We start from the raw sequence: 13598 nt of genomic DNA, 5'->3' as shown, positions 1-13598 counted from the left end.
GTCCTTCCCGCACATAACAGAGTGCTGGAGTTTGGCCAAACCGTGGGGCTCAAATTTGAGCCAGGCTCTCTGTGATCACGGAGAAGTCTCCGATGATGCTTGGAATGAAGTCATAGAGAGCCGACATCGGTCACGTCATGGCAGCTGGCGCTGGTGAGGGGGGTGGTATAGGAAATGAGAGAACACATTTGGCCAAGCGCAGGGTCCACGTGACCCTCCAGGCGCCCTCATTTCAAAACAAACTCAACCTTTTAGGTTCAAGTTCTCCCTCTTGTCAGAAACGTGACTTCCTGCTTCTAAGACGCAAGGCTTACAAAAGGGCTTAGAAGGCTTCGTGGACATCAAATAGCTCTTACAAAATAGCGTTTTGATGAGTTAAGTGTAAATGAATCAGAAACATAAGGATTACATTTTCCCCAAGTGCACATGGGTTTCAAAATTTGAGGGGAAATGTAGTCTGCTGACTGCACGCCGGCTTTCACCGAACCCAAAGCATTCATGGGGTGGGCGGGCTGGGGGGAGAGAAGAAAGAGAAGCCCAGCCCCCAAAGGGTTTTAGATGTGGTGCCAGACTCGAAAATGCTGCTGGGCTTGCCCTCTGCCAGTAATAAAATTGCTGGCCACCCAGAGAGGCCACAGGGAGGAGAAAGGACATTGCTTTCCCTACTGGCCCCTGGTCTCAACAACTGTGTTCAGTTAGTGCCCCTCAATCACCAGCTGTCACTGGGTCCCTCCGCTCGACTCCCTGGCCCCTACTTGGCCTCGATTTTCACACTGTGCCGCATGCCTTGTTTACCTCCAACCGTAGCTGGTGTTTTGGCTCCCAGAGGCCTAGGCGACCGGTCAACTTGTCACAATCCCCAGCTCTGTAATCAAGAGACCTGTCCATCACCAGCAGGGGTGTTTGGGGAAGCCGTCACACATCGCCTTTGGTTGCATTCAGGAAAAACAAGAGTCCCTTGTAGATCTTTCCTCTCCCCTTTCTTTAATGCTATCCAGGTGTGGTGTTTTCCCCAAACTGGCAAATGTCTTCCCTTCCGATCTGTGCCTGACACAGACAGCCAGCTAAACCTCAGCACTGCCGTTACCTTATCCCAGAATTTGAAGCTCTGAATCTTTTATAATTTCCACATTGTCCCTCCATTCTTTCCCTTGTATTTTATGTCATTGCACCAAGAAAAGTAGAAAATCATTTCAATTGGTGGTAAAAGATGATTAAAACAAAATAACAAAGGCCTTGGCTGAAAACTGTTAGTTTTATTAAATTTGCTACTGTGTTTTAAATTGGTACCAGGGCAGATCTTTAGACAATTCTATCAAAGGCTGCTGGAATTAATCTGTTGTATATATACATTTGCTCCTTCCCGAGCTGTGGACAGAGTGGGGGCAGCGTAGCAAGCATGAAAAGAATAAGCTTTGTGTTACCTGTGTGAGGGGGACAGACCAGAACCCCACTGGGAGGGATCGGGAAGCCCAGTGGACCGCAGACCCCTGCCATCACATTCTCATTAGTTTCATCCAGACTATGGTTTGGAGCTCATACTGGTCACCAGGAGGAATAAGTGATGGATATTGTCTTGGTAACAAGGCAAAAGTCAGAAGTCTCCCTAAGCCTTTTGCATCCTTCCAGCCACTATTTGGTTCCCCTCTGTATTGGTGGCTCTTCGAACTCTACCTTAGATTATACCCATCCTGTACTTGATTTATCTTTCCTTTGGGCCTTTGAACTCTTTGAAACCGATGATGGTATCTTCATCTTTGGGATGAGTCCTACCAGAAACTCCATACATGCTTTCTTTTTTTCTCCTACCCTCCCTTCCTTCCTTCCCCCTCTCTCTTTCCTTTTTTCCTTCCTTCTTCCTTCCTTCCTCCCTTCTTCCCTTCCTCCCTCCCCCCTCTGTCTCTTCCTTTATTCCTTCCTTCCTTCCTTCCTTCCTTCTCCCTCGCTCCCTCCCTCCCTCTTCCTTCTTTCCTTCGTTTCCTTCCTTCCTCTCTCTCCTTCCTCTCTCTCCTTCCTCATCTCTGTCTCTCTCTCCTTTCTTGCTTCCTTCCTCCCTCTCTCCTTCCTTCCTTCCTTCTTTCCTTCCTTCCTTCCATAGCAGAAGAAAAGTGAAGTCCAGAGAGGAAAACCAATTCATCCAAAATCACAACCAAAGTTAATGGAAGAACTATGGTCATTTTTCCTGACATGTAGGATGGGGGCATCCACAGTGATGCCAGACTCTGCCTTTCGAGCTGTTTTTTCCCCAAGGACATGTGGTGTTCTCCATCCCAAATCCTTAATGACCACCCTCTCCTGGTATAAAATAAGACCAAAGTGGCACTCAGCCTAGAACAAAAGTAAAGTGTTCTCTTAAGAATTCAGGGTGATACCCAGACAACATTGGAATTAAAGAATATGTTATTATGTGGCACAAAACTGAGTGTATATAACCTTAATGTATGCATGTTAAGAAAGAAACTCTTTAGAGAGGACTACACACAGCTCCAGAGGTATTTAGTGAGGAAAAATATTTTGTTGTAAGTTTCATTTCTCTTTAAACAAAATAGGACATGGCACCTAGCGTGGGGCCAAAACTTGATAGGTACTCATCTGCTCCTGCATCATTCTTTCCATGGGGGATATTTGGTCTCCCTACCAACCACATAACCCTTTACACCTTTTCCCTTAAATCAGTTATCTACACTGCTATCAAAATGGTCTTCCATGGAACAAATACGATTTTTTTATTATATGTAATTTACTGTCAAATTGGTTTCGATACAACACCCAGTGCTCATCCCAACAGGTGCCCTCCTCAATGCCCATCACCCACCTTCCCCTCCCTCCCACCCCCCATCAACCCTCAGTTTGTTCTCAGTATTTAAGAATCTCTTACAGTTTGCCCCCTTCCCTCTCTGTAACTTTTTTCCCCCCTTCCCCTCCCCTCTGGTCTTCTGTTAAGTTTCTCAGGATCCATATATGAGTGAAAACATATGGTGTCTGTCTTTCTGTGCCTGACTTATTTCACTTAGCATAACACTCTCCAGTTCCATCCATGTTGCTACAAAAGGCCATATTTCATTCTTTCTCATTGCCAAGTAGTATTCCATTGTATGTATAAACCACATCTTCTTTATCCATTCGTCAGTTGATGGACATTTAGGCTCTTTCCACAATTTGGCTATGGTTGAGAGTGCTGCTATAAACATTTGGGTACAAGTGCCCCTATGCATCAGTACTCCTGTATCCCTTGGGTAAATTCCTAGCAGTGCTATTGGTGGGTCATAGGGTAGATGCTATTTTTAATTTTGGAGGGAACCTCCACACTGTTTTCCAGAGCAGCTGCACCAGTTTGCATTCCCACCAACAGTGCAAGAGGGTTCCTGGAAACAAATATGATTATATCATTTGCCTAGAAGGCCATTGTTCTCCTTTTCCTGACCTGGTTCCTCCTTCCCTTTCTCCAGTCAAGCCAGTAAACCTCCCTTGGGAAGTCTTCTCAGGCTGTCTCCTCTTCAGCCTGGGTCAGATGTCACTCTGTGCTCCCACAGCCCCTACACTTTTTAGGCTGTGTCAAAGCCATCCATTGACTTTTTTCCCCCCAAAGCTTATGAGCATCCTAAAGGCAGGGCCCTAGTTTATTGACCTTTGAATCCCAGACCCACAAGAAGCTGGGAGTACTCAATGAATGCTCTTTGCACAAATAAATGGACGAATAAATGAAATGATATAAATATAGTAAGACCTTGGATTGCGAGTAACTTGTTCTGCAAGTGTTCTTCAAGACGAGCAAACATTTCTAATAAATGTTAACTTGATAAATGAGCGATGTCTTGCAATATGAGTAGTATGTGACACCAAACATCACATAATCAGAACTGAGCCAATGGTTCCTGAAATTTGCTTTGATATAAAAGTGCTTTGGATTGCAAACATGTTTCCAGGACAAAATATGCTCACAAAAACCAAGGTTTTACTGTATATTTATCCAGAATTTGAAAAGGTGGTCAAAGCCATAAATGTAATTATCTAGTGTAGAGCTCACTAGCTCGATTTAGTTCTCCTAAACCCCTTTTTTGTAAACAGCAAAGATGAATCAGTGAAGATAGATTTGGATCTTACATTCACGGAACATATTATGTGTGCGCATTTATATGTACAAAGATACGGGAAGGGATGCTGACCAGAATGTTCTTGGTAGCCTGCCTCAAGGTGGTGATGGAATTTGAGAAGATTTGCCTTGGTTTTTAATTCTTTCTTATAGAGCTCTAATTTGTTAAAAGAAACGTGAGTGTTCTTTATGGTTAGGAAAAGATAAAGCAATTATGATAATATGCTGTCACTTCTCAATTAAGAAAAAAAGGTCAGCTCTTACCCTAAAGATATGTTAGAACTGAAGCTAGTTTCCTCTACAAGTCTACAGAGGAAATAAAATGTAATCCAGTCTGCGTTGCAGCTTCCTAGAAGGCTTTAGGACTATGAACAGGAGTTTGTCTTATCTTCAGATACTTTCAGTCTTCTGTACTTGGATTGGGTATTAATGTCTTGCTTACTACCATGAGCTTATCTCAGGAGTCCACTCAATGTCATGGAAAGGTCAGAAGTTCTAGAGTCTAACAGCATGGTTTAAATTCTGCTTTACAATTGTTATCTCCCTGACCTGGGGCAGGTCACTACATTATGCTGGGCCTCAACTGAACAATGCAAATAAATGCCTTCTACCTTTCAAGTTTATATTAGGAATAGGATGAAGAAATTTGGTGAAGGAGCTAATCTAAAGGTGTTTCTAATACAAAGCATCCATCTGGACATTCTAGATGAAAATGTAACCGATACAAGTATCATCCTTTAGTATGGGCGACTGAAAAGCAGGAAAGCAGGAAAATTGTGTGGCCAAGGCAAGAGATAAGATGAAATTGAGAATTAGACAGGTGAGCCCCAACGCTGATGTTTTACCACCATAATTGGGATAAGGGACGATCATCAATTTTGGCAACTGAGTAGGTTGAGTATTCTTGCTTATCATAGCAGAAGAGATTGGGCCCTGCAGCTCTTCAAGGTGAGGAATTGTACCTAAGGCCTTCAGGACACAGTGGTGACCCCTGAAAGTCTACATGCATGGTGAAAAGGTGTACTAGGCGAAACTATATATGCATATGGCCTAAACCTCACAAAGATTGAGGTTTGAATTTATACTGCACACCGTTGTCTGGAAATGCCTGACCTGGGAAACTACTGAGGAAGGAAAAAAAAAAAAAAAAGAGGGAGAGGAAGAGAGAGAAGGGAAAGGGTTCTGGGTTAGTGATGTTCCAGGGGTACCTAGAAGTGAACTTGAAATCATTCTAGGAGGATATAGATTTGACACAGGAGACATGTGATTCCCACAGATTAAAACCTAATGAATGTGAGTTCCTGTGTCAAAATTTAAAACATAAAAAAAGTAAACAAGACACCCAGAGAAGGGGCAACAGTCCACACCAAGGTTTTTGTTGAAGTTTGATCTTGGTGACAAGCATGCATATTCATTAATATATTAGAGTAAACGAGAAAAAGAAATATAATTGGAAAATACAGTCTGCAAAGATTAGATGAACTGAGAAGGGGAGAGAGCAGAAATAAAGAAATCCAACAAATACAAATGAAGGCAAGAAAGAGGGGAAACAAATATGTAAAAAAAAAAAGGAATGATCATTAAAAAGCCCAAACAAGATGTGAAAAATAAATCTGATACAATAGTCCTTCTACTAATCGGATTAAAGTCACCTCTGAAGGTTCTCAGGTTGGACTTAACTAAAGATAAGTTCACTGAAAGGTGAAAGGTAAAGGAATGGAAAATATTTGCCAGGCAAATACTAAGCAAAACTAATTAATATTCATCAGATAAAGGAAACATCGAGGCAAAAAATCTTACTAAGATATAGAGGTCACCATATAAATGATGAAAGGAAATTATGTAACGATTTTGAGCTGAAATATACCAAATAACATGACCTGAAAATGTATAAATAAAAAATGACTTACGTAAAAGAGAGATGAATCTGTGATATTATGATATTTTAACACACCTTTCTTAATAATTAATAGATCAAGCAAGCTAAAATAATGATCTAGAAGACTTTGAACAACACAAAATAATGTTTCATCTGATAAAAGTGTGTAGAACCTTGCTACTGAATTAAATTATATACATATTTTTTTTCTGGGATATGTAGAACATACTTTTTCAATTTACCATGTCATAGGCCAGAAAACAACAAATCAAAAGAATCAGTGTCACATAAAACATTATCTCCATGATACAATACGTACATATATACACACATGAATAAATACATAAATAAATAGATAATTAAATGACAAAGGTAAAACTTTTTGGTAATTTAAATATATGACCAAGAAGCCAAAGACTTGTGTAAGATATTAGCATACAGAATTCAGCAATATATTAAAACCTCTGCCTTCACACACACATGCACGTTGTACATAGGCATGATTATCCCAGAATAAGAAGAGACTCTAATGTTAGATGATCTCTGAATTCCAGTAATTCACAATAGTAGCATATGAGATGATGTTTCTAAAACAAGGTTGTCTTACTAGATGCAGAATTTAAGTCTCTTGTTAAAATCAGGCCCCTTTATGATCAAAACAAGACAAAGCAAATGAAACAGTGTTATCTGGGAATAGAAAGGTACATCCTTAATCTCCTAAAGGATATATACTGAAATACAGTAGGCATAACTAACAAAACAGTCTATGAGGACATCTAAATATAATATCAATTTGTAAAACTGAGTTATTTTATTAGTCTCCAAATATGAGAATACAAATACAGATATGCAGGTACATGTGTGTATATGTGTGTGAGTAGATGGATCGATAGGTAGATAGATACATAGATTAAAGCTACCATTTACTATAGTGCTGACATCTAGAAATGCTCAAAGTTAGGTATATATTCCTAATAAAATGTCATCACAATTTTTATGAAGAAAGCTTTAAAACTTTACTGAAACCATAAAAGGAGACCTATATAAATAAAAAGATGAAGTGTGTGTATAAATGGGAGGATACAATACCATAAAGATGTCTTTCCCCCTCAAATACGTCTATAAATTCAATGAAATTGGAATCAAAATCCCAACAGGCATTTTAAAAAATGAAACTTTGAATTCACGTGGAAGATCTCAGGGGTCTTTTGAAGGGGAAAACCAAAGTATAGAATGGACTTGTAGCATAAATCAAGACTTTTATAAAACTCTGGATATTAAGACAAAGTGCTATTGATAAGGTGATAGGAAAAAATAGGCCAATGAAACAAGATTACCCAGAAACAAACTTATCTAAGTACAGAATGATATATGGCAGATGTGGTATTGCAGTTCAGTAGCAAAAGGATTATTACATATATAATGCTGGGCCAGTGGCTCATCCGTATTTGAGGGGAAAACAATCATTATCACACACCACTTGAAAACCTATATTGTTCGTGATTAAAGCCATACATGTGAAAATAAAAACCTTAAAACTATTCAAAAGAAATAGAGGTGACTATGCTATGACCTTGGCAGAAAGAAACAATTATTCACCAAGATATAAAAAGGACAAATCGTGAAGAAGATGATTTAAAAATTCTGCTCAACAAAGCAGCATAAACAGAAAAAAAGGAAGAGGAGTCACAGACCTAGAAATAGTATTTGCAGTACCTTTAATTATAAAGGATTAGTACGCAGTGTACGTAAATATACTTACATGGCAATAGAGAAAAAGAAAAAAAAGAACACAATTAAAACAGGCAAAAGTGATGAACAAGCAAGTAACATGGATGGAAACCTATGTGGTCAACAAACACATGAAATTATACTCAGCCTTGTTAGTAATCAGGGAAAGGCAAAATGCAGCAGTAATTAAATGATATTTTAATATCCATCAGATTGGCAAAAAATGTTTGGCAGAATCAAGTGCTGACACAGACCTGGAGCATTTGGAAGTCTGTTGTAGGCAACAGACTTAATTGGTATAACCATTTGGGAGAATAATTTGGCAGTATCTACAAAGTTGAAGATGCAATCGATTACCTTCATCCTAGAGATCCTACTTTAGATACATTTCTTTCAGAAAACTTTTGTTCTGTGTGCAAAGGAAAATGGACCCAATGTTTAAAGTCACATTATTGGAAATAGCAAACAAAAAGGATTAATGGTGGCAATAATAATAGAAACCACCTAGATGTCCATCAAGAAAAGAATGGTCAAATGAAGTGTGGTATATTCATACAATATAATATTTACATCAATGAAAATAATGAGCTAGAGCTGCATGTATCCATGTGTATAATTTTATGTATCAGTGTGTACGATTTCAAAAAATAATGCTAGACACAAAAAAAGTCAGCTTCATATTGATAAATAGGGTATTAAAACACTTATGAAATTTAAAATACGCAAAACAATGCATATGTATGAAAACATTCATGATAGAGAAATGGGATACAGGTGGAGCACAGAGGTGGGTTGAAAGCAAATACACAAAATAGTATATTTTATTTCTTTTTACAACAAAAATAAGAGATGAAGGGAATATGGCGAAGTGTTATAATTTGACAAAGCTGGGTAGTGAGCCTAGGGACTTTTATTTTATAGTGTTCTCTATACTTTTCTATCTAACTGATATATTTTCTCGTTGAGACAGTAATAATGGTATGTATAAAGTTCCTTGGTACATCATCTCAGGCTCAGAAAGTGTTTTCCTTCTCTTCCCATTCTTGGCTGGTAGTTGGTATGCAAAGTGCTTGAGTATTACCCTCTGATCCTTGGCCCAGGGCAGAACTGGAATACTTGGGCTCTTCCTCAGCCAGATGCATCCTAGGTGGTGCCCCCCCACCATGTCGTCCAGCTCAGACAATCTGGTGGTAGGTCTTGAACTATACCCATTCTCAGTGCACAGTTCTAACTGCTGAGGCGGCTTCTAGCTGGTGGAAAAGCTCATGACAGAAAAATACAAAACTACATTTCTCATTAAATTAGGAATATGCATTGCAAAGTTGATTGTCTTTCTCCCGAGATTTCCATTTCATAGATGAAGAGACAGAGACAGTTCAGAGACAGGAAATGGCTTGTGGTAGTGGTAGTGTTTAAGGGAATGTTTGTATTTCTCCTAAGCCCTACAACTTTCAAAGTGGTCTTTGTATGTGGACTCTACTTGGTTCAGAACTAGGTCTTTGAACTTTTCTGCGGTATTTTCTCTGTTCATAACAGCTTCCACTTCCAGAAAGTGCTGTCTTGGGATGGAGTTAGATAGACCTGGCTCAAGTCTCTGTCCCAAAAGCAATGTCACTGTGGGCAGTAGGTCAACCTTCCTAAATACGACTTTCAACAACTGAAAAGGGAGATAATAATAATTATTCAAGAAAATGTTGTTTGGATTAAATGAGATGATTCATAGAAAATACTAAGCATCATGACAAGTATATGATAAACAGGCAACAAACGGAAATGACAGTCTCTGTTATTATTGCAGAGGAAGGAGTTTCAAAGAAGCATGACACAGTTTGGAGAGACAGACTGTGATCAGTGAACGCTATAAGATGGAAACAATAGGGGTCGATAAAGAGTAATCAAGAGGCTTTAGAGCTTTTCCTGGGAGCAGCAAAATGGGATATATGCATAGTGCAGTGAGGCTCTCGATCCCTCTTTTCTGCTGATGCACTTTTATATTTCTCATTCATTTTTGCGTGGGTATGGGGCAAGAGTCCTATATCCTGATTAGAAGGTAGAAAAACAGACCTGAAGAAGTGAAGTGACGTGCCTGTAGATTTCAGATGGGTTTTCGTGGACCAGTCACGTGTGATATAAACTACACATCAACAGTTTAAGAAGTACACATTTTTGCCGAAAGCTAGGTCAGATGGTGCTTAGCCTCCTTATGGATATTTATGTCCATATTAATATTTTCAAGATCATGATTTCATAATCTGGCAATAGTCTATAGACTATATGGCAATAGTGTATAACTAAATTCTACTCTAAGATTGGGACCTCAAGGTACTTGACCGGCTCATTTGGTAGAACATGTGACTCTTGACCTAGAACTTACAGTTTCGAGCCCCATGTTGAATGCAGAGATCAATTAAAAATAAAATCTTTAAAGGGGAGCCTGGGTGGCTAAGTCAGTTGGGCGTCCAACTTCGGCTCAGGTCACGATCTCGCAGTTGGTGAGTTCGAGCCCCGTGTTGGGCTCTGTACTGACAGCTCAGAACCTGGAGCCTGCTTTGGATTCTGTGACTCCTCCTCTCTCTGCCCCTCCCATGCTCATTCTCTGTCCTGCTCTCTCAATAATAAATAAACAAAAAAAATTTTAATAAAATCCTAAAAAAAATAAAAATGGAATAAAAATTAAAAGATTGGACTCCCGATCTGATCCACATTACCATCAATATGACATTTCTGAGGAGGATACTGAAATATCATACCAATTAGAAATGCCACTGTTTTCTTTTATAATTGCCAGAAAGGCGAACCGAAGGCTGATACGTCATTTGAGAGGTTTGTGAAAGAACGATGGCTAAATGTTAATTTTTTTTTCAAAAGAAGTCATACTAAGGGTGCACAAAACAACACCTCAAAAGTAGCCAAGCAATCTCATCCCATTTCAAGACTGCAATTTACATTTATTAGCTGGACTGATGAAATTAATCTGAGATGCAATTTGAAGAATTGACCATTAACTGCTAATGAGGTTTAGCTTTTAAAAAAAGTAAGTAAATGACACTGAGAATTCTGTGAAATAAATCAGAAGTGATGCAATTAATCACGTTTCAGAGAAAGTGGTAACATTTTAGTTCCAAGCAAAGAGTAACTAGGGAGTTTTGGCTTGGCGGTGTGAGGCCCCTCGCTGCTCTAAATGAGATTTTGAACCGAAGAGTGGCTTTGGATCTCATAATATTCTGATGGTGTTGGCAGTTCTGGAAAAGGGAGATACCACAGAATGGTTCAGGCATCAAGGTTGAGATGTTGGCCGCAGCAGGGATGCAGAAGGAATCACTCGGAAGCTTCTGGGCTGGGGAACAGGGACAGAGGCTAGAGTCTGATGGATGTGGGAGGCCCAGGATGAGGAGTTTAAGTGACAGGGTAAGACCAGGTGGTATCAGGAGCAGCTAAAGGGAACAACTTGACATCAATGTCCCACTTTTAGACCAAGCACGAAATGGGTCCTAACCTCCAGCAAAGGCTTCAGAGGTCACTAGCTTGTCCTTCCATAAGAATTCTATTCTACCTGGGGGCGCCTGGGTGGCTCAGTTGGTTAAGCATCCAACTTCGGCTCATGTCATGATCTCACGGTCCGTGTAAGCCCCGCATCGGGCTCTGTGCTGACAGCTCAGAGGCTGGAGCCTGCTTCAGATTCTGTGTCTCCCCCTCTCTCTGCCCCTCCTATGCCCATGCTCTGTCTCTCTCTGTCTCTCAATAATAAATAAACATTAAAAAAAAAAAAAAGAATTCTTTTCTACCTAGATTCTTGAGAAAAGAGCCCTCAGCATTAATTTTGACTTCAACATGGAGGAAATGTAGTTTTATCACAAGGATTCTTCAGTGGGAAAACATAATCTTTTAATAGCAGCAGCACTGCTCTCCTTTCCCTGCCTTTTCACCAAAGTCGTGACTTGGGCTTCTCTTTTCCTATCTGGAAACTTGGGATAACAACCCCTCCTTCCAAGAGCTGCTGTCAGGCTTCTGGGAGGTAATGGTACATGGGCTGTGCACACACAGTTGGAAGGAGGAGGCTTATCAAGGTCTCCCTACCAATCAGATGTGTTCTGTGTGATGCTAGTGGGTAAGAAGGAGGTGTGAGCGGAAGTTATAGGGAGACCGATTTTGCCCCGGCATAAGACAAACCTTCTGGAATCCAGAATTTTCAGAAGTTGAAATAGCCACGTGGAGGGAGAGCAAGCTGCAGGCACTGAGGGTGTTGTAGCCACATGATGTGGCAGAAAAGAGACTTTCCACTTAGCTGTGGCACGTGCAATTTGTGGGTTTACCTAACCAAGGTTACATGTAGCTATCTGTCACTCCATCCCTTCTACTGAAGAGAGCATAGCATAACTCCAGTGAATGAGAATATTGATACTTAAGCATTAATAGTGATGGGTTAAAATTTGTTAACCATCAGAGGCTGGGCACATATATGCTTTATATATGTTTTCACATTCAATCTGTAAGAAAATGCCATGAGGTCAGGTTCATGACTAATTTAGAACAGGCTCAGGGCGGTGAAGCAACCTGCCTGTGACTTCTGAGCTCGTAAGTGACGAAGCCAGGATAGAGACACGTGTTTGCTTGCCTCAGACTTGTGTTTATTGAGAAGGAGGAGGAGGAATAGGGGAGCAACGAGGGCAACGTAGGGGGGAGGTGGAAAACATGCACAAATATTAGCAGAGTACCTTAAATATTACCAGCCATAAGTCATTTGTGACACCCACTACAAGGAAAAACACAACGTAGAGATGTACTTCTCACACCCTCCTGCTTTCCACAGAAGAGCTCCATCTAGTTCAGACAGTGACCATATGCCCCAGTGGCCTGAGATGTAGCCTGAAGAAAATTTCCTTTTTTATTTCATAACACGGCCACATTTGTTTAATATAAAACATGCCTCCATATTTTAGAGGAAGATGAATATACAGTAGAATGCATGGCTTCCTTATCTTGTGTCTCCATGTATCACCTGGGAAGACCCCGCTCTCCCCTTCCCCCAAGGAAAGCCACTCTCCCCGACACCACGATATTCAATTTTAGAAGTACCACCAGAAAAAGTGTACATTTGTTGATCTAGAGGTGGCTAAAATACCTAAAAAGCTTTTTTTAAAAAGAAAAAAAGAAAGCCTGTTTCACCAAATCAGCATTCCAGAAGTTTACAAGGCAACAGTTAATTCATATATTCATACATATAATAGCTCAAGATTTGTATGCATTTTACCACCTAGCTTTCATTAACAGAACGCTAATGGAATCCCCAGGGACTTCTAGTCTACCCTCAATAGTGCTTTTTGCTCTAGCACTGCCAAAACAAAGTCTCTTTTGGGTAACAAGTCCAACATTCTCAGGAAGGCTATATTCCTCACCAGAGTCCTCTAGTGCTCATAAACTCATACTCATCGTTGTGTTGAGATTTGGGAGACACTGTCTGTCCATTGCCTCTGCACCTGTTATCTTATTGGCCTTATCCAAACAGCCCCAGCCCTAACAGCAGCTGAAACAACAGATGGGCAGGAGAACTTGAGATTTTTTGACATCATCCTTTTGTTTATGAAATCCCACCCCCCCCCCCCAACTCTGGAATCTGATAGGAATTCTCTTCATTATCATTTTGTGGGATTTTTTTCCCCCCATGACACTTTTTTATTCTTACAAAGTAAATAATTAATCCGAGGGTGGGGGGAGATAAAAAGAGGAATAACATTGCCCTTTGAAAATGGTCAACAAGGAAATGGGGGTGGTGATTTTGTCACGTGGAATTGACATAAATGTATCTTTGCCTTGGAGGATAATTGCCAGTAGCCAGGTTTGGTGGCAGGATGAATTCAAGCAGGGAGCTGAGACGGGCTAATGAAGGGGAGGGTG

The 13598-nt window shown here is 40.3% G+C and overlaps 1 protein-coding gene across 1 annotated transcript in view; it reads left to right on the top strand.

Moving 5' to 3' along the window:
• Window positions 1–13598, top strand: part of PAPPA (pappalysin 1) — a 242650-nt gene that overhangs the window by 93842 nt on the left and 135210 nt on the right. The window lies entirely within an intron of this gene.

The sequence above is a fragment of the Prionailurus viverrinus genome, chromosome D4 (assembly GCF_022837055.1).
Source record: "Prionailurus viverrinus isolate Anna chromosome D4, UM_Priviv_1.0, whole genome shotgun sequence".
Classification (NCBI taxonomy): Eukaryota; Metazoa; Chordata; class Mammalia; order Carnivora; family Felidae; genus Prionailurus; species Prionailurus viverrinus.
Note: the sequence above shows the minus strand (reverse complement) of the source record. Positions and strands in the feature narration are given on the sequence as shown.